This window comes from Bacillus rossius, chromosome 2 (assembly GCF_032445375.1).
Source record: "Bacillus rossius redtenbacheri isolate Brsri chromosome 2, Brsri_v3, whole genome shotgun sequence".
In the NCBI taxonomy this organism is placed as follows: Eukaryota; Metazoa; Arthropoda; class Insecta; order Phasmatodea; family Bacillidae; genus Bacillus; species Bacillus rossius.
Window position 1 is genome coordinate 23024298 of NC_086331.1, and position 22913 is coordinate 23047210.

Here is a 22913-nt window from a genome sequence, read left to right on the forward strand (position 1 = left end):
CAGAAACTTTGGACACTTCAACGAAGGATGGACTTTGATCGCGCCAATGCACGCAGACATGAAAGAAGCGGGTGTCTAGAAAATGTATTGCAATGAATACTGTTTCAGTGTAACAAGTGTAATAAACTAATTTCACGTCTCGATAACCTAAATCGACATTATGAAAAATGCTCCAGGAATGTTAAGTGCAAGCATAATGAAAATGGTTGTTGTTTTGACTCATGTATAGTACCAGTCAATATGAGTATATAAGTGAGGCCCAACGATGTGAACTTCAGTCCACCTCTGGCTGCGGTGCTGTGCGGATCGGATAGTTATACTTGTCTAACATAATAGACCAGTATCTGGCTATTCTTGAGAATTCAATGGCATCATTACCACTATTAACGTTGACCAGGATGGAAGGCCTACTATCAACAATGCAGAGCCCAATGGCAACGCTGTCAACAGTTACATCTACTCTCCCAGCAGAGCAGGAGATTTCGACGCGTGCAATATCTTCCACAGAGCAGGCCTTGAAGACTTCAGAAGTTAAGATTTCAGTGGTGTTACAATGGTTGTCGACAGTGCCAGTGACGTCGATAAAGGAAGCAGCATCTGACGGCGTTTAATCACCCAACTGTACGTACTGTGACATCAAAAACTTGAAAATACATGATTATGTAATATTTAATTGTAATAATAACTCTGAACACATTAAATCAGTGAAACAAGAGTTGTACCCAGTTTATACAGTATGGAAAAATGAAAAAACACATGTGGTTTTGTAAAGGACTGATTAAACATTCATTAGAATCAAACTGTATATTATATGGCAAAATATTAACAAATATTCCAAGTGTAAAAGTCAAGAAATATACCACTGTCCTTTTAATGAAATCGATAATTCTACTCTGTGAACAATATGTAGTAGACCAATGAGTCGACCTGATAAACTGAAAATACATCTAAATATATGTAACGGACTCCCTTTAATTTGTGGGTAGCAGATGCAGAAACCGACTAATGCTAAAGACTTTAGAAATTTGCTTGTTTTTGTACTTGTAGTAGTGTAGAATTTATGAAATAAAATTTATTTTGTAAAATAACTTGCGGTGTTTTATTTATCGAACCTGTCACTTTTGTGATATTTGTAATTAAATTACAATTTTTTGCATTGAATAAGGATCGAACCAAGGAGAGGAATCCATCGATTCACTCAGTAAATTAATTGCAGATTTTTTGATGAATTTTGTAACTTTCTCCATTTTCTCCTTGCTAATTAATTACGAATTTACAATATGGCATCCAAATTTCAAGATGGTGGGCGCCACAGAAATAATAAATTATTACTGCACTCTAGCGGGTAAAAATTAAACTAACATGGTGGCAGTGCACTGTAGCTGATGCAAACACGATGATGTCTCCAGCAGAAGAAAACAATATGGCGGACATGACGTCATACTAACTGGCGATATATACCTTGGCATTAGTGGTGGGAAGTCAGTCTGCCGGTGGCTTCCGTGGAGGAAGGATCAGTCACAATTTTTTTGTCTTCACCTGGTTCTAACTGAGGACTCCGAACTCCATTATGTAAGTGTTTTTTTTTTTAAATGATATTTTATTAATCATTAGATAATAAATAAGTTTAAATTTTTTTAATAATAAATTTGGATTTTCAATATGGCTGCCGTAACGAAAATTGCAACGATGACATCATAATTCAAAATGGCGAAAAGTTCTAGAAAACAAAATGGTGGATCCAAGATGGCAGATCCAAGATGGCCATCGAACTTAAGGTCAAGATCAAAGGTCAAGATCAAGGTCATTCAAGATGGCCGCCTAGGTCAAGGTCAAGATCAAAGGTCAAGGTCATCCAAGATGGCCGCCGTGACGTCACAATCCAAGATGGCAGTCGGAACTTGGCACCTCAGCCTGAACCCTGTCCTCGTACATACATTTGTGTACTACTCTTAATATTTTTTCCATTGTTTGAAAAATTTTTGCTTGTATAAAACATCAGTCAAAATTTACAATTGTCTACAATAGTATGTAAATGGGGCTCCGGAAACTGGCTTCTGGCTGTGGTGCCTGGTGCCGAGCCACATCTCTGATTCTGATGTCACGGCAGTAATCTTGGATAAGCGTAACGGGATACAGTGTAACGGGACACAGCGTAATGGGACACAGCCTAATGGGACACAACGTAACGGGACAAGTAGATCGAGGTGGCCATCTTGGATCCGCCATCTTTAAATCGAGCGCCCCACTCATTATGATGAAATTTTCGTCACGACTGCCATATTGATTTTTTTCTGTTCCACTGGAGTCTGCTATCTTGGATACCGTCGACTTTGTTTCTGTTGTTTGTTCCTAGAGAGCGCCAACGTCGCTCTGTCTCATCACATAAGGTCGATGTTCCAATACCTACCATAGCTATTATGGTCCTTATCGACATATTAATTTTTTTTAATGCAAAATATATTGTATGCGCTGTGATTCGAACCATCGCAGCTCTGATCGCTAGGTTGGAAAACATACGCCTTTAACCGCTCAGCTATCGAGACATTTACCAGGCTGAGAATTAAATAAGGTATATAAAAAAATAACATGCATATCGGGACATGCATATAATTTTTTTTAATTTTAAGTAATAATAGCACTTCCTGTTCGAGACAGAACCACCATCTTGTATTATAACGTCACTGTTGCAATTATCGTTACGCCCGCAATCATTAAAATCCACAATTTTTATGTTATAAAATCGGGAAAATTTTTAAAAATCATTAAAAAAATTAAATAATCGCATAAAATAATAAAAATCTTAAACACCACTGTTGCAGTTATCGTTACGCTCGCCATCTTGGATTTTATATATATATGATGCATGTTTCGTTTCGTCCATCCATCTCGGTTGAGTACGATATCATCGATACACTTTATGTTACGACCGTCATATTGGATCCTATTAATGTTGCAATTACCGTTATGGTCACGATCACCTAAATTTAGACGCCATCTTGGAAATCCGTAATTTTTATGTTAGAAAATCGGGAAAAATTCCAAAACTCATCAAAAAATTAACTTAATAGAATTCTGATTGATTATAACGATTCCCGTCCTTGGTTCGAAACCGGTGAGGGCAAGAAATAAAAAATAAAAACGATCAGATCCTTCCTCCACAGAAGCCACCTACAGACTGACCTACCACCAATATCAAGGTATATATCGTGAGCTGGTATGACGTCATGTCCGCCATCTTGTCACCGTCCGCTGAAAACCGTCATATTGTTTTCGTCTGCTGGAGTGTGCTGGCGTCATGTTAATATAATTTTCTGTTCACCATACCTTTAAACTCGTCTATTGGCATTGAACTTTGTCATTGACCTTGAACTTTGACTTTGACCTTGAAATTTGACCTTAAACTTTGACCTTGACCTTGAACCTTGACCTTGAAATTTGACCATGACCTTGATCTTTGACTTTGATCTTGACGTCCATCATGGATCCGTCATTTTATGTTCAGTACATGCTACCAGGAGCTACCACATGCTAGTGGTCATTGCCACCATCATGTTTTCGTCTGCTGGAGGACACCATCTTGTGTGTACTCGTCTTACCATCATGCTAGTTTTATTCTAACCTGCTACAGTGCAGTAATCATTAATTATTACTGAGGTGCCCGCCATCTTGAAATTTGGCCGCCATCTTGAAATCATGTAATTATTTAGCTAGAAATGCGGGAAAAGTTCCAAAAGTCTCTGAAAAAATAAATTATTAATTTACAAATTGAATCGATGGATTCCTGTCCACGGTTCGATTCTTGACCAGTAACAGTTGTAACTAATTATTAAATCAATTTTAGATTCTGTTTTCCATTACCTTTCGCGGAGTTTATTAATGATTCACTCTACGAAAAACAACTCAAGTCAATATACCTGACCAACGAATTAATACAGTGCCGATTAGCCTATTATGAAAGTCTAATTTTTCAATAATATGAATAACCTTTAAGCCGTTCATGTACAAAGCCACATATATAGAACAATTGTCTTCAGTCCATGAGACCGAGTCATGTCATCAGACGTATAGGCTAGTCATTTCAGGACCGCATGACCTTCGTCGTTAGCTAATTATATTCAATTAATCCATCGTGACATTTATTATACATAATAAAGGACCATGTGACCCTGAAAAATTTTTTAGTAACACCAAGAGGTTTTAAACTAGTAAATATTCAATAACTACATTTTGTACTACGCGCAATCAACAAAAAGGAAGCACCGTCAACGAAAAGGCAGCACCGCCAACGAAAAGGCAGCACATTTGGAAGCGCCGAAAACGAAAAGGCAGCACCGTCATCGAAAATGCAGCACATTTGGAAGCACCGTCAACGAAAAGGAAGCACCGTCAATGAAAAAGCAGCACATTTGGAAGCACCGGAAACGAAAAGGCAGCACATTTGGAAGCACCGACAACGAAAAGGCAGCACATTTGGAAGCACCGACAACGAAAAGGCAGCACATTTGGAAGCACCGTCAACGAAAAGGCAGCACCGTCATTGAAAAGGCAGCACATTTGGAAGCACCGCAACGAAAATGCAACACATTTGGAAGCACCGTCAACGAAAAGGAAGCACCGTCAACGAAAAGGCAGCACATTTGGAAGCATCGGCAACGAAAAGGCAGCACATTTGTAAGCACCGTCAACAAAAAAAAGAAGCACCGTCAACGAAAAGGCAGCACCATCAACGAAAAGGAAGCAAATTTGGAAGCTCAAGTTACGATTTCTAAGTCTTAGTTAGATATCAGAATACAAGAAATAAAAACATTAAATTGTTATAATTTAAATTATTTATTTTATTTCTTTACATTATACAAATGCAAGTAAAACAAGCCATTATTGTATGTAGCCAGCTTTCCTTAGTTCTTTGAGTATGAAGGGTATTTCTTTGATGCACGAATAGTTTCCTGCACAAAGCGAGCCATGTAGAAGTCTTAGCCGCTCAACCAATATGTTTGGATCTTTCCATGATGTGTAATCAATCTCTTCTACCACCATCTTACTTGCTTGTTTATTATAAATGTTATGATCTCTGGCGTCTTCCGTTTTAAAACCATCCTCAGGGTAACTTTCATTATCGAGACAGTGATCATCACAAGCTTGATCAGATTTATTTAATATATCACGACTTTTCCATCGTTTCGGTCTCAGGACACCGCCACATTCTTCGATCTTGTCAGCTTTAGGTGCTTCATCGTCTATGCCTTTGTCAACAGCCTCAGAGTCACTGTAACAATCACTGTATAAGACATCCTCTTCACCCAGATTACCGTATGAATTCGATATCGATGATGTCGAAGTGTCTTTATCGTCTTCATGCTTCCTTTTGTAGGAGTCCATCATTTTTACAAAGTAGGAAAGATCTACTTGATTTCGGCTGGAATGTATTCTCACTTTTCACGTTAAGGATTCTTCCATTGTCTTCATTCTTCCATAAATCATCGTCCTTCAATTTAAGTTCTTCGTCGAATTCGTAAGAGCCACGAACATAATCTCTCCCAAGACAAGGAAAATTATTGTCGTAATGCAGATCACTCTTCCTTAGTCTAGTAGATACATCGTTGTCCTCTAGCTTGTACGCAGGCTTGGCGTTACAAGTTCTGTCATGTCTTTTTAAGCTCTCTCTCCGCGTAAACGACTTGCCACATCGATCTCAACTTATCATATTGCGTAGAGGATTTTTAACACAGTCATTCTTCTCGTGTTGTCTTCCATTCTTTCTCAAGATAAATTCTTTTCTGCAAAACCTAAGCCTGTGTCCTTTCGATACAGCGACAGGCACCGACTCAGAATTAATTTAAGTTACTGTGACTAATGTTAGATACAAACTGACAGTTTTCCAATTGGATCCATTACTTAAACATAATTATTTTAATATTTCGTCAGCGAGAGTTAAGTTATCTCATGCAAAGGTACTTGTTGTAAGTAGTTCTGCTTTTCAACAACATATGACACCACATGTTGCTTGCAGGTAAATATTATTTATTTCATGCGGGATGCAGGTTGCTCACTAACGATCGCAATATAGGGACGGCTTCGCTAGACTCCAAGGAGAAGGAAGTTTGTTCTTCCAGTTAGTGCTTCTCAGATTTCTCAGAGCATATTATTAAACTGAGTAATAATAATTTTTTTTATTTCCACCTGATAAAAATATTACAAGTGTCGATTTAGTTGCAGAAAATCACTAATTAAATGTAACTTTGAATAAAATGAGATGTGTAATTAAGAGTAAAACTCCTTCATGGAGAGATCGGTTTCTCAGAAATAACCAGAAGCACTTGGAGAAACCAATAATCGCAAGCACATGGAAAAAAAAATCATCATAATATTGACAAGAATAATCAGGAGCACACGGAGAAGAACCATCAAAATATTGACAAGTATAATCAGGAGCACACGGAGAAAACCATCATAATATTGGCAAGAATTATCGGGAGCACATTTTCTTTGATAAAATAAAATTTAAAAAAAAATTAAAAATTAAAATAAAAAAAATTACAAAAAATACTTAAACTCATTCTGATAGCTTGTGAACTTATCATTGTTGAACAAAGATAGTGCTTCCAAATGTACTTCCTTTTCGTTGATAGTGCTGCCCTTTCGTTACCGGTGCTTCCAAATGTGCTGTCTTTTCATTGGCGGTGCTTCCAAATGTGCTTCCTTTTCGTTGATGGTGCTTCCAAATGTGCTGTCTTTTCGTTGGCGGTGCTTCCAAATGTGCTGCCTTTTCGTTGACGGTGCTTCTTTTTTGTTGACGGTGCTACCAAATGTGCTGCCTTTTCGTTGCCGGTGCTTCCAAATGAGCTGCCTTTTCGTTGACGGTGCTTCCTTTTTGTTGACGGTGCTTCCAAATGTGTTGCATTTTCGTTGACGGTGCTTCTAAATGTGCTGCCTTTTCGTTGTCGGTGCTTCCAAATGTGCTGCCTTTTCGTTGTCGGTGCTTCCAAATGTGCTGCCTTTTCGTTGCCGGTGCTTCCAAACGTGCTGCCTTTTCGTTGACGGTGCTTCCAAATGTGCTGTCTTTTCGTTGGCGGGGCTTCCAAATGTGCTGCCTTTTCGATGACGGTGCTGCCGTTTCGTTTTCGGCGCTTCCAAATGTGCTGCTTTATCGTTGGCGGTGCTGCCTTTTCGTTGGAGGTGCTGCCTTTTCGTTGACGGTGCTTCCTTTTTGTTGATTGCGCGTAGTACAAAATGTAGTTATTGAATATGTATTTACTAGTTTAAAACCTCTTGGTGTTACTAAAATATTTTTCAAGGTCACTTGGTCCTTTAGTATGTATAAAAAATGTCACGATGGATTAATTGAATATAATTAGCTAACGACGAAGGTCTTGCGGTCCTGAAATGACTAACCTATACGTCTGATAATGACATGACTCGGTCTCATGGACTGAATACAATTGTTCTATATGTGTGGCTTTGTACATGAACGGTTTATAGGTTATTCAGATTATTGAAAAATTAGACTTTCATAATAGGCTAATCGGCACTGTATTAATTCGTTGGTCAGGTATATTGACTTGAGTTGTTTTTCGTAGAGTGAATCATTAATAAACTCCGCGAAAGGTAATGGAAAACAGAATTTAAAATTGATTTAATAATTAGTTACAACTGTTACTGGTCAAGAATCGAACCATGGACAGGAATCCATCGATTCAATTTGTAAATTAATAATTTATTTTTTCGGAGACTTTTGGAATTTTTCCCTCATTTCTAGCTAAATAATTACATGATTTCAAGATGGCAGCCAAATTTCAAGATGGCGGGCACCTCAGTAATAATTAATGATTACTGCACTGTAGCAGGTTAGAATAAAACTTGCATGATGGTAAGACGAGTACACACAAGATGGTGTCCTCCAGCAGACGAAAACATGATGGTGGCAATGACCACTAGCATGTGGTAGCTCCTGGTAGCATGTACTGAACATAAAATGACGGATCCATGTTGGACGTCAAGATCAAAGTCAAAGATCAAATTCATGGTCAAATTTCAAGATCAAGGTCAAAGTTCAAGGTCAAGGTCAAGGTCAAAGTTCAAGGTCAAGGTCAAATTTCAAGGTCAAGGTCAAAGTTCAAGGTCAAATTTCAAGGTCAAGGTCAAATTTCAAGGTCAATGACAAAGTTTATTAATGCCAATAGACGAGGTTAAAGGTTTGGTGAAAAGAAAATTATATTAACATGACGCCAGCACACTCCAGCAGACGAAAACAATATGACGGTCTCCAGCGGACTATGACCAGATGGCGGACATGACGTCATACCAGCTCACGATATATACCTTGATATTGGTGGTAGGTCAGTCTGTAGGTAGCTTCTGTGGAGGAAGGATCTGATCGTTTTTATTTTTTATTTTTTGCCCTCGCTGGTTTCGAACCAAGGACGGGAATCGTTATAATCAATCATAATTCTATTAAGTTAATTTTTTGATGAATTTTGGAATTTTTCCCGATTTTCTAACATAAAAATTACGGATTTCCAAGATGGCGTCTAAATTTCAAGATGGCGACCGTAACGGTAATTGCAACATTAATAGGATCCAATATGACGGTCGTAACATAAAGTGTAACAATGACATCGTACTCAACCGAGATGGATGGACGAAACGAAACATGCATCATATATCACTAGTAGATTCAATTCCTGGAGCCCGGCCCAATTCCTGTTCCGAAATTTTTGGAATATAAATTTCCTAAACCCGGAATTTTCGAGATTGACAAAAAAATAAAAATTGGAATGAACCATACATCATAAAAGCAAAATTTTTTGAACGAAACACAGTCATTTTATCTGTCACTGTCACTTTGACTTTCTTGTCCACCATCTTGTTTTAACAGCTGGTTTAAGTCGCGTTTGCGCCGGCAAACAGAGAAGTTGTTAGTTGTAATATTTGTGACGTTGAGAGGGAATATCTGTCTGAAAAGCTGCGCTTTTCATCGCGTGAAGTGGCTTTATTTAGTCGGTTTTTTGTTAATTAGCATAAAGGACCTAAGATAATGGTTATGTACTAAAATTGTAAGACATTTTATTATTGTTTACAAGTGTGAATAGTGATCACACAGTATGTTTTTTGCAGTTCAGGGATTCTTTACTGTTATAGTGTTACATTGGATACGAAATTGATAATTTTTTCTCTCTCCTGTTTTTCCAGATTATAACTCTGTTACTCTTTTTCTTTAAATTTTCCAATTTTTTAGTTTATAAATTACATTTGGTATTTTTTTATTATTTAAATTGAAGGAGATTCCATTGATTTTTGTGGAACAAACTATTGTTATTGCATGAATTTCAATTCTGATTACTCATAAATGTCAATTGTGTAAGGACGTATAATTACTTTGTTAGTTACGGGGGGGAGGTCCAGGGGGTCCGGAACCCCCCCCCCCCCAAAGCATACGACATAATTAAAATTAGCAGAATATTGATGACGGATAATATAATCTGTGCCACAAAATATGAGCACGCGTCACAACAATGAAATACCTATATATGCTGCATGGACTATGCTATGTGCGCATTGCACATCAGTAGTATAGGATATACGGTCCGGGGACAGGGTCCAGGGGGTGGATTGAGATTGTCGGTCAGCCATCTTGAATTGTGACGTCACGGCGGCCATTTTGGATTCTTGTGACCTTGACCTTTGACATTGACCTTGACCCCGACGGCCATATTGGAGCCGCCATCTTGGATCCGCCATATTGGATGACGTAATTGTGTTATCTCGAACATTCCGGCGATGTGTTTTCCGCCATATTGGTTGATGACGTCACCGTTGCAATTTTCGTTACGGCCGCCATTTTTAACTATTTTATTTATTATCTGATTTTAATGGAAAAAAATTTAAAAATTATAAAAAAATTCACTTAATAAAAATTTAATAAAAAAACTTTAAAAATCAAACATAAACGACACGGAGCTCGGAGTCCTCGGTTCGAAACCGGTGAGAGCAAAAAAATAAAAATGGCGACCGATCCTTCCCCCGTGGTGACTGCTGGCAGACTGACTCCCACCACTTTTTTTCAAAGCATATATATATCGTCACCTAGTATGACGTCACGACCGCCATCTTGTCTTCGATGCTGGAAGCCATCATCATCATCATTGTATCGTCGGCTAGAGTGCGCTGACGCCATGTTAGTTTAATTCGTATCCGCTAGAGTGAAGTAATCATTTATTATTGCTGTGACACCCGCCATCGTGATTTTTGGCCGCCATCTTGGAAATCAGTAATTATTTAGCTAGGAATTCGGGAAAAGTTCCAAAATTCATTAAATAAATCACTCATTAATTTACATATTGATTCGATCCGCTCCTGTCCTCGGTTCGATACCCGATCGATGCAATAATGTTTAATTTTACGTAAAAAATAATAATTTCAATAAACCATGTTCAACATCTGTAAAGAGATTCTAAATCCTCTACGACCATCATCCTATGAGACATCAAGACCACCATCTTGAAATCATGTAATAATGTAGCTAGAAAAGCGGGAAAAAATCCAAAATTCATTAAATAAATTTGTAATCCATATAATGATTGATTGGATCGACTATGGTCCTTGGTTCGATTCCTGGCCGATACAAAACAACTTTAATTAAAAAAAATACTAAAAATGTGTTAGGTTTGAGAAAAAAAACAACACAAGTTATTTTAAAAAATTTTATTACATAAATTCAATACACTACTACAAGTACAAAAAAAACACTGACAATTACCAAAGCCTTTTGGATTCCTCGATTCAAACAGTCTTCTTATTGTACGGTCTAAGCCTTTTACATGACTTTAAATGTCTATCCGATCCGGTCATCACCGCAGCCAGAGACGGACTAAAGTTCATATCATCTATATAGTCTCATTAGCCCGTACAACACATGAGTCAAATCAATAACCATGTTCATTATACGTCAAGGAGCATTTTTATAATGACGATGTAAGCTATCGAGACGTGAAATTAGTTAATTGCACTTATTGCACTGAAATTGTATTCTTTGAACATTATTAGAACAACCGCTTCTTTCATGTCTGCGAGCATTTGAGGTGATAGTAAATGATGCACCACAGTATTTGCACTGATGCGAAGTACGCTCTTCATTAATTGAAGTATTCAATGCTGATGAAACTTCAGCTGATGGTGGAACAGCATATATCGAAGTCTCCTCCAGTGTTGTCAGAGGCGTTGCCAACGGGATCTGCTCCAACATCGTCGGCGCTGACGTCATGGTTCCCGTAGTCGATGGTACATCCTCCATCGAGTACGACGTTAAAGTCGGTAAAGATGCCATCGAAGTCTCAAGAACAGGCAATTACACAACTTATGCACCAGAAGAAACAAACTAGGTGATAGGTACACCGTCGACGGCAGTAATAAAACTGAGCGTCCTGCTGTCTAGGACTCGTTTATATACATTAACCGGTTTGAATAATACGCTAGTCAAATCAAGAACAATTTACTAAAATACTAGAGTCAAAAGAACAGTAAAAAAATAGAAGCACCATAAACAAAAAAGGAAGCACATTTGGAAGCACCATCAAAAAAGGAATAACAATAGGAAGCACCGACTACGAAAAGGCAGCACATTTGGAAGCACCGACAACGAAAAGATAGCACCGCCATCGAAATGGCAGCACATTTGGAAGCACCGACTACGAAAAGGCAGCACATTTGGAAGCACCGTCATCGAAAAGACAGCACATTTGGAAGCAACGACTACAAAAAGGCAGCACATTTGGAAGCACCGACAACGAAAAGGCAGCACATTTGGAAGCACCGACAACGAAAAGGCAGCACATTTGGAAGCACAATCATCGAAAAGGCAGCACGTTTGGAAGCTCCATCAACAACAAAAAAAGGCAAAAAGGAAGCACAAGTTACGAGATCTAAGTCTTAGTTAGAAATCAGAATACAAGAAATAAAAACATTAAATTCTTATAATTTAAATTATTTATTTTATTGCTTTACATTATACAAATGCAAGTAAAACAAGCCATTATTGTATGTAGCCAGCATTCCTCAGTTCCTTGAGTATGAAGGATATTTCTTTGATGCACGAATAGTTTCCTGCACAAAGCGAACCATGTAGAAGTCTTAGCCGATTAACCAATATGTTTGGATCTTTCCATGATGTGTAATCATTCTGTTCTACCACCATCTTCCTTGCACCTTTATAATAAATATTATGATCTCTGGTGTCTTCCGTTTTACCACCAACCTCAGGATAACTTTCATGTTTGAGACGGTGATCATCACAAGCTTGATCAGATTTATTTATTATATCACGGCGTTTCCACCGTTTCGGTCTCAGGACACCGCCACATTCTTAGATCTTGGCAGCTTTAGGTGCTTCATCATAGTCTATGTCTTTGTCAACAGCCTCAGAGTTACTTTAACAATCACCGTAGAAGGAATCGTCTTCAACCAATTTACCGTAATAATTCGATGTTGATGATGTTGAAGTGTCTTCATCGTCTTTATGCTTCCTTTTTAGGAGTCCATCATTTTTACAAAGTAGGAAAGATCTACTTGAATTCGGCTGGAATATATTCTCACTTTTCACGTTAAGGATTCTTCCATTGTCTTCATTCTTCCGTAAATCACCAACCTCCTTCAATTTAAGTTCTTTGTCGAGATCGGAAGAGCCAAGACTTCCTTAGACTAGTAGATTCATCGTTGTCCTCTAGCTTGTACGCAGGCTTGGCGCTACAAGTTCTGCCATGTCTTTTAGGCTCTCTCTCCGCGTAAACGACTTGCTACATTGAACACAACTTATCATATTGCGCAGTGGATTTTTAACACAGTCATTCTTCTCGTGTTGTCTTTTATTCTTTCTCAAGATAAACTCTTTACTGCAAAACTTACACCTATGTTCTTTCGATACAGCGTCAGATCCCAAATCGGAATTCATATTAGTTACTGAGACTAATGCCAGATACCAATTGAGTGTTTTAAATTAGATCCAATACTTAAATAGAAATTTTTTCATATTTCATCAGCGAGAATTAATATATCTCATGCAAAAGTACTTTATGCATGTAGTTCTGCTTTTCAACAACAGATGTCGCCACATGTTGCTTGCAGGTAAATAATATTTAGTTATTTATGCGGGATGCGGGATGCCCACTAACGATCGCAAAAGAAGGATGGCTACGCTAGACTCCAAGGAAAAGGAAGTTCGTCTTGCATGTTGGTGCTCCACAGATGTCTCATGGCGTAATATTAATTTGACTGAGTAATGATATTTTTTAATTCCACCTGATAAAAATATTGCAAGTTTTGATTTAGTAGCAGAAATTATCGAATTAAATGTAACTCCAAATAAAATGACATGTCTCATTAGACAAAAAAAAATCCATGCAGAGAGCGGTTTCTCAGAATAGTCAGAAACACTTGAAGAAACCACAGGAATGACTGCAAGAACACGGGAAAAACCATCAAAATATTGACAAGAATAATCAGGTGCACACGGGGAAAACCATCAAAATATTGACAAGAATAATCAGGAGCACACGGAGAAAACCATCATAATATTGACTAGATTAATCAGAAGTACTCGGAGAAAACCACCACATGTTTTCTTTGATATCATAAAATTACAGGAAAAAATATTTAAAAATAAAAATATTAATAAAAAAATAAAAATAAAAAAAATGCATAAACAATTTCTGGCTTGTACAATAACTCTATCTTTGCTCAACAATGATAAGTTTACAAGCTAGCAGAACATGCGCACAACAGTCGAATCTCGCTACCTCGATAGAACCACGGGTCATCACCAGCCAAATTGTTTTTTCAAGCCATCTTTTGTTGCTATTAAATGTCTACTCTTGAATAAAAATGTATTATGAAACGGTCATCAAACCAAGTATCACTTTTGGATTTTTTTTTTTGCAAAAAAGGAGAGAGGTAAATCCCACCTCGAAGAAGTATATGGAGCGAACGCAGGCCCGTCCACAAACATTAACGATGATGAGAAGAAAGGTAAGTCTTACCGTTGTAGCTATGTCCAATTTTCTGTAATTATTAACAGTTAACATCTAAGTATATACAGTGCAACCTAATTTTTATGTTCCTGGGATTAACGAATTCTCGTAATTAACTTTTTTTTACAATATTAATGCACTATTTTCCCGTTTTATACGAAAGCATTTCTCGTAAATTACGTTGCAACAGCGCTGCATTTAATAGCAAACCACCAGAAAAGTTTATACTAAACATAAACAATAAAAGTTGAAAGCGAATAGTGTGAAGTTAATGTATCAAACCTTTCTGTGTTTGGTCAAATGCTACTTTGTTCGCTGTTTGTAAACAACCGACTTTTCTTTTTGTGCCACGGTAAACCATACAGCCATGAACCAAAACTTTGGTGCCGTGACAACAAAATTAAGTTCAGTTTTATATCTCTCTCTTTTTAACTTCAATGTATTATGCATGAAATAAATGGTAAAAACTTTTTTAACATAAACAGTGGATTACTGGGCCATTTTTGAAATACTTTTATGCAATTTACCATATTCCTGAAAATAAGCGTCTTCGTGCATTTTCGGCAATTATCGTTTGCATTTGAAATAATATTGAAACGGCAGTTCGCAGCACTGAATTTCAAAACATTTCAATGGAAACCACTGACCTTTTTACTTCTAGACGTAAACAATCTTTTGAAAGACTTTTTTTTTTGTTAAATATAATTGTTAACAATAAACATCTGAAATAAATTAAATGTTCAATACGTGATTATACACACATACAAAGTCCCAAAAAAAAGGAGAAAATATCAAAGTAATAAGTGGACATTTTGGGGTAGCTTCAAAATGCAGATCTCTTACTCAAGAACTGGAAATTTCATGTTCAGCTTTTAAGAGGCCTTATCATGAAGAATTGGAAGATTGGATGGATTATTTTTTTTACTGTGTGAATTAATTTTTTTAATTATATAAATAACATAAACATTCCTGACATTTTATTTAGTGTGGTATATTTGCTTCTTGTTGTTTCAATCATAGTGAGATAATAAAAAAGTTTTATAACAATTCCCTTTTTTTTACGTTTTTCCGGTTTTTAAATATTTTTTTCCCGGTCCCTTGAAATATGTAAAAACGAGGTTCTACTGTATCAGTAATGTAGGTAAGAAAACATTGTCTTTGGCTTGCCGGTGCCGGATATCCAAGTTTGGTAAGATCGTGTTTTGGAGCGAATGTTATTATGATTTTTTAAATATCTCACGGTCTGGAATTTAATTTATTTTATTTTAGTAAACTATTTATTTGATCATTTAAATTAATTTCATAAAAAATGACAGTTCTATTTATGATAAATTATTTTATTAACAAAAACAACAGCCGATCTCCATCCCACAAACTTCACATGAATGACACTTGTTCAACGCGCAAACGTGAAGTGATATTTAGTCAATTAATTTCACTATATATGTACTTATTCAAATGTTGAAAATTGATGCATGTCTAATATTTATGTAAACAGTGTTGTGTTTTTGTGTAATTTAGTTTTATTTTCCTTTTACAGCCAAGGTAGATTTGTCTGCGGATATATCCATGAATTATGATGTTGAGAGATATGTATGTCATCCTCCAAACAATGATGAGGAAAAACTAAGAGCATTAAAAGAACCTTGGATTCCACCGGATACATTCAAGTTTCCAGTCACTGGTAAAAAGAATCTGTCCTTTCAACGTCATTGGATTGCCAAATATTCGTGGTTTGTTTATTCAAATGTCATGCAGGGAGCACTTTGCAAAGTAGGCTATGTGTTTTACTTGGAAAAATGCAAGGCGGTCGTGGTCACCAAGAACTTGGAGCCTTTGTTAGTAAGCCATTTACTAACTGGAAGAAAGCTTTAGAGAGCTTTGATCACCATGCAGATACGAAGAATCATAAGTTCGCTATCGAACAAGCAGCAAATTTCGTGAAGATTACTGAAGGCAAGGCGCTTGATGTTAGTGAGTGTATTAATGTAGAAAATAACAAGATTGCTGCAGAAAATATAAAAAAATTGAAAGCTATTATAGAAACAATTCTTCTTTGTGGGCGGCAGGAAATGACGTTAAGAGGGAGTCGAGATTCTTTACTGACATTACTTACAAATTTTATTTATAATGTACTTATTTATTGTTGGTATGAAGCTTAATTGTATGTAGCTGAACTAGTGTGTACTCATTTCATGTTTAAGTAATTGCTAAATGGCTATTATTTGAGCGTTTAGATTTTTAGCTTTTACCCTCGGACCAACATCCCCCCCCCCCCTCATGAAAAAAGCAATTGCTACGGCCGTGAGTAAAACTAATTATTAGAGACCTGCAAAATTCGCGGTTTGTATGGCCTTCAGGATAGACTGCACGTACCCCTGTACACTCGGGAAAATAACGCAAGTTCATTGGCTGCCGACTTGTAAGTCGTCTCAGCTGGTTTGTCTGTGATTCGATCCTTCTTTGGTTGAGGGTTTATAACTGGTTGAGATTCGTCCAGATGAACAGCAAGCCAATAGAAAAATTATCTAAGAGGTATAGTTGTTTGAATTCTAGCCCATCACCGAATGAATCCGCGAATTTTGCAGGTCTTTACTAATTATTATTTATTTGCCATCCCAAATCCCGGTATTGGAGATAAAAGGCCGGGATGTAATTCATTAACCGCCACCTTCCGTCGTCTGTTGTGCACTCGTTGCGACCGAGTTGTGACGTCGCGTCGGTCTCGCAGCGGAGCCGAGTTGCCGCGTCAGCGTCGCTTCGTCGGTATTCGCGCGCGCCTCTGTCCCGCCCGAAGGTCCCGCAGTCTTTCATACCTTTGTGCGACACGGGTCGGAGGGCGCGGGGCAGAGGCCCGTCCCGCCGGCCGAGGAAGAAAGGCAGCTCGCAGCGGGCTGTCGTAATAATCCGAGCCCCCCCCCCTCCTTCACTCCACCTGCTGCCGGTAACCGGGGGCAACCCCCCGAGGAGACTTGATTAGCAGTTTCCCCCTTTATATTCGCTGTTAATGAACAATCCGCGCGCGCCGGCTCGCAGGTGGGCGAGTCTGCGCCGGAGACAAGACGAACAGCGGCGGTTACCGGCCAACGAGTGTAAGGAAAAAGGGTGTATGTTAGACGTCATCCTTTTTTTTTTTCATTTAAGACACTGGACTATTTTCAAATGTATAGTAACAAAAATTAATTCAATAAAAAATACTCAGCATTCAATATAAGTATAGCTATAAATGCGTACAAAATTAATTATTTAATTTAGTAAACTAATCGGGATAAATTTTAATTACTAATGAAAATCAGTAAATATACTGAATTTTTATTTTAATTACTTATTAACTAATAATGTAATAACTTAAGATACAAAAAAATTATAAGGATGCATAACGTCAACACAGTCTCCATCACTAAAAATCACAAGAAACAAAGGTTTTTTTATTTTCATATGGACCAATATTCAATATCGGGAAGCCTATGATGTACGTCAAGTTCTGTCCCTGCCCGAACACGCCCGAATATTCACCTTCGGCCAAACCTCATGTTTATTTATATATATTTATATTTCTCTGTTTATTTTAATGTAGCTATACTAACCTAACTAACCGTACAGTATTTAAAGTGTTTTAATGTAGCTAACCTAACTGACCACTTAAAATATTTGAATTCATTTTTCCTGCGCAAAAATAAAACAAATCCCGACGTTGGCCGATGGTGAATATTCGGGCGTGTTCGGGCAGGGACAGAGCTTGATGTACATCTTAGGTTTCTCTTCAATATCAGTCATTAAATTTCTGAACGTGACTCACACGCAGTTCCGCGCCCGCCGCTAGAGTTCACCACCGGAGCAGCTGCGTCGACTGTCGAATCATTCGATTTGCTGAGCGAAAGGTTAAACTATGTAATGAAACGTCTCCGTTAGAAACTTAAAAGACTTGCAAAAATAATATATCCCGGCTTGGACTTGATTTTTAACTAGGAATTTTATTAAAATACTGCCCACCTTGTTAAAATTCATTAAAAATATGTAGTGTCCGCACAAGTTAGGTGACTATAAATTAATAAGTAACAAAGTATAGAAGTACTTTTATAAAGATTTATTGTTATTAACTATGCCAATTCATGGAAATTCATCTCCTAACAGACATAATTAATTTAATATTACTTTAAGTAACAAAGAGGATATAGGCCTACCTAGAGTAAAATAATCAATCCAATGGACTGAGCTATGTGTTTAATAATAATAGAGCAATACTGTAAACAAATAAAATATTTTCATACATATTTTATTAAAGCACAATTTGTATAATCTAGTAATAGGTTATGTACTTTTAAAAAAGTACAAAAATTCCTTTCAGAGTTTCGAAAATTTTTGTTTGAAGTTATTAACCGAGCACCATAACCAATGTTCTACAAAGCCTGACAGAAGAGTGCAAGGGAAATATGTATTATACTTGTAATACCAGAATTCTTATGTGTTTGAAACCTTGAAATAACTCTTTACTCTTTTAGTTTACCAAATATATTCCAGGGTGGTTTCACTATCATAAATTTTCATTTGACACACCAATACGTTTGGTATGTCCCCTAATTTTTATACACGTGGGTCCTCCATCTTCCTGTGAAAATTTCGTTGCATGGTCTGCGCGCATTGTAAAAATTCAATATCATCATTTTTCCATAACGCACCAAAAAAAGTATTATTACAATAACTTCAAAAAAAATTGTGTTACCTAAACCCCAATAGGTAGACACATCCACCATTTTGGCCTCGGCCATTACCATAATTGACGCCATATGCTCGCCACACCAAAGACACTCACCGAGCGATATTATCTGTAGACTCGTGGGGTTATGTTCATAATACGCCGATAGATGACAAATATGGTTAAGTGTGATCAAGACATTGAAAACATAAGATATTGTAATTTTCGCTTGCATAATCGAGTGTGTAAATTTGTATTAACCATGTGACTTATATGTGTAACTATAAATAGTGTAAAGGCTCTGTCTTGTTATTGTATGCCACAATGTTATATATATATGGATGCCCGAATGTTATGCCAGACAGTAAGTATAGGTAACTGTGGATTACAACCAAACTTCAGAGAGAAAGCTCCTTCGGGAGCCTAGTAAAGATAAATAGTACAAAGTACTTTATAAAAAAACCTTCTCTTCGTTAACGATTTTTCTCTTAACCTAACTAAAAACTAAGTGACTGTAGTAGGAGTCTGGGTTAGGGAGTGACCTAGGTGCGTCTCAGGCCGAAGCCTTTACGCCTAGTGATGCTGGACTTTGCCATGCAGGGAAGTTCTCACGCATCGTGTGCTTTGTTCGAGGATTGGCCAGCCATGCCAGAGATACGCGCCATGACTAAAACCATGCTAAGTTGGCCCCAGGTCAAACCTGCATAGACATGGGAAAACCCTAGGCACAGACATTCGGGATGCAAGGACATTCATTAATTGTGTAGGACTATACAAGTTGAGTGAAGAGTTGAGACAGATTATAAGAGAGTCTATCATGTGGGAGTTGGGAAATTGTACGCGTGGTCTCCATTCATATATTGTATCAATTGCTTGATTATTGACCAGAGGCGCTCGCACCCCTGGTGGTGAGTAACTACACTGGCCACTCATTCTGCTGCCAGTCAGCACCTAAAACAAGAGAAAATATAAAAGCAGTACAACTTACATACTAAATCTTGATTAATTAATGTCATTGATATTGTTACGACTTTTTTTTTAAATAATCGCCGTGGGAAGAACTGGGTTCGTATATGGATATACCAATTATTTTTTTATTTCACAGTTTTATTGACTGCTAATATTTACAGCACTAATAAATAATCTTTCTTAAAATGCCTACTAATCAATTACTCGCACTCAGTATCTCAGGTCCTTAGACACCGCACACCTCGCTGGGCCGCAACCCTCGCGCAACTCTCGCCGCAGCACTCCTCGTGGACCTCCGTCGCCAAACTCTCGTCGCACTCCGTCGCCGACGTCGCACTTCCCTTCGCCGAGGATCCGCTCGATGCTTCGCTCGGAACTTCGCTCGGGACTTTCGTCGCACCCGCGACACTCTCACCACCCAAAAACTCTCCTCGCCGAGGAGCTCACTCCAACTCGCCGAGCCACCCCTCGCGGAGGCCAGCGTCCAGGCTTATATAGACCCTGGCGCCCTTCTAGAAGTGACGAGCGCGGCTGGGCCCGGTCGCGTCATCCTGTGTCGACCCGACGCCCGAAGCATCGAGAAGGGCATCGGCAGCTTGCGCAATGGCCCGCGGAATTCCCACAGGCTGTCCGGCGCCAAGGCAGGGCGCCGCGCGGGACAGGCGTTGAGGAGGGGGGGAGGTAGCGACGACCCTTGTAATCCGGCCAGGCACGCGCGGTATGCCTTACATCAATGGATGGCGCATGACGTCAGTGAAGGTGCGGGGCTGCCGGCCAGCTCCAAACCTGGCATCGCGGTCTGGTCTATCACGTTCGTAACATTACCCCCTCCTGAAACCAGTTCGTCCCGAACAGGTACCGCATCTCCTTCTGGGTGTCCCCATGCTACTCGAAGTTTAGGCCGTCTGCCTTTCCTCCATCCCGGGCTGTACTGCCTCACCAGATATCCCTCTCTCGCAGTAGATGTAGCCTCTCTCATTACCTGGTAACACTTCTGCGTCGCAGATGCAGCATGTCGTTCAGCCAGCTGCCCGAGCCGGGCCAACCGTTGCCTTGGACGGGCCTGATACTCTTGAGTGTATTGCTCAATAGCCACCAATGGATTGCTTGTTTCTACCCTTTCCCTCTCTATTCCTTCTCTCGCAGCTACTTGTTCACACAGCATTTCTTCCCGGCTCATCTTCGTCGTTTCTTGGTTCCTCATTCCTTCTTGGTTCTTCTGAATCTCGCCTGGACTGCACTTAGTTTCTCTTTGTACCATCTTCATGATTCCTTGTGTTCTTGTTGTCTCTTCTTGGTCTTTATTCGTCTCTTCTTTGCATTTTACCCTCTCTCTTTGGTTTATCTTAATTTCTTCTTGTTCAATATTCATCCCTTTATGACTCCACTTCATCACTTCTGTGCTCTTCTTCAGCTTTTCTTGGATCTTCATTTCCTGGCTGTTATTTACCCCTTGGCTGTTCTTCTCTTCTTTGCTGCTACTCTCCTCTTGGCTTATCTTCACTTCATCAGCATTGAGTATTATGGCATTCTTCAACTAATTTTGTGAATTCTTAATTTCATTCTTCCCGTGTATTTGGTTGCATTTACTCCCCATGGCCATACTAGCCTCTTCCTGGTGGTACATTATTTCATTCTCAATGGCCTCCTGGTTACTCCTCATCTCTTCCTGACAACCTTCGTCTCCTCCAGGCTATTATTTGTCTCACCCTTCTCTTCATTGTGGTTCTTACCCTCCCCCATTTCACTCTTCACTTCTTTCGCGAAGTTATTCATACTGGCTCCCATTGCATTCATTTTATTCAAAATTTGTTCTAGGGCAACCCTTATCTTCCTGAGATCTTCAGCAGCCATCACTCTCTACCACTTTTTACTTATATTTTAATTATGTTACTGAAACCTAAATCTATTAATTAGGGATATCCCACTTCTGACACCAAACATGTTACGATTTTTTTTAATAATCGTCGTGGGAAGAACTGGATTCGTATAGGGATAGCCCAATTATAATTTTTTTATTGCACAGTTTTATTGACTACTAATATTTACAACAGTAGTATGTAATAGTATTTCCTGGGACAGGCGCCAGGCGGTGGAGCTGGGACCCGGTCCGCCATCTTGGATTGTGACGTCAAGGTAAAGTTAGGAAATGCCTAAGGACGACGGTTTAGTAGTTTTTATTAACAAATGTTTTGTTGCCTAGAAAACTTTACTTTTATACCTTGACACGGAAATTGCGTACATATTGTCGTGCTTTAACCGAGTTAAATCTGCTGCTCTTATAAATTGCCATTAAAGGAAACGTCAATATTTATAATGAAATTTTTAAAACTACATAAATCTTAAATTGTTTCGTAGAAACGCGTGTTGTAATGTGTCAGGCAAGTATTCTCATTTTTATTAACAGTGACGAAACAAATTAAATATTAACTTATGATATGATTTATGATATACCTAGCCGAAGTAGTATGTAAATGGAGCTACGGAAACAGGGTCCAGGGTGTGGTGCCGGTGCCGGTGTCCGCCATATTGGATTGTGACGTCACGGCGGCCATTTTTTACTCAAAAATTCCTCAAAAATGACTCAAAATGACTCAAAAATTCCCGTTTTAAGAAAAAAATTCCCGTTTTCGAGGGCAAATTCCCGTTTCGAGGGAGAATTTCCCGTTTTATTCCGTAAAAATCCCAGCAGCTGAAAATTCCTAAAACTGGCTTAAGCATCCTTAACTCAAGCCTCAGTTAAGCCATTTCTAGGAATAAGGATACCATGACCACCATTTTGGATTGTGACGTCACGGCGGCCATCTTGGACGGTTGTGACCTTGACCTTTGACCTTGACCCCGGCGGCCATTTTGGATCCGCCATCTAGGTTCCGCCATCTTGGACGAGTGTAACAGGACACGGTGTAACGGGACATAGCGTAACGGGACATGTAAGTCACAGGTGCCATCTTTAAAATCCGCTATCTTGGATGACGTCATTGTGTTCTCGAACGTTCCGGCGATGTGTTTTCCGCCATATTGGATGATGACGTCACCGTTGCAGTTTCTGTTATGGCCGCCATCTTTAAATTTATTATCCGATTTTAAAGAAAAAAAATTTAAAAATTATAAAAAAATTAAATAAAAAAATTTTTAATAAAATATTTAAAAAACAAACATTTACGACACGGAGCTCGGAGTCCTCGTTTCAAACCCAACGAGTGCAAAAAAAAATAAAAATGGCG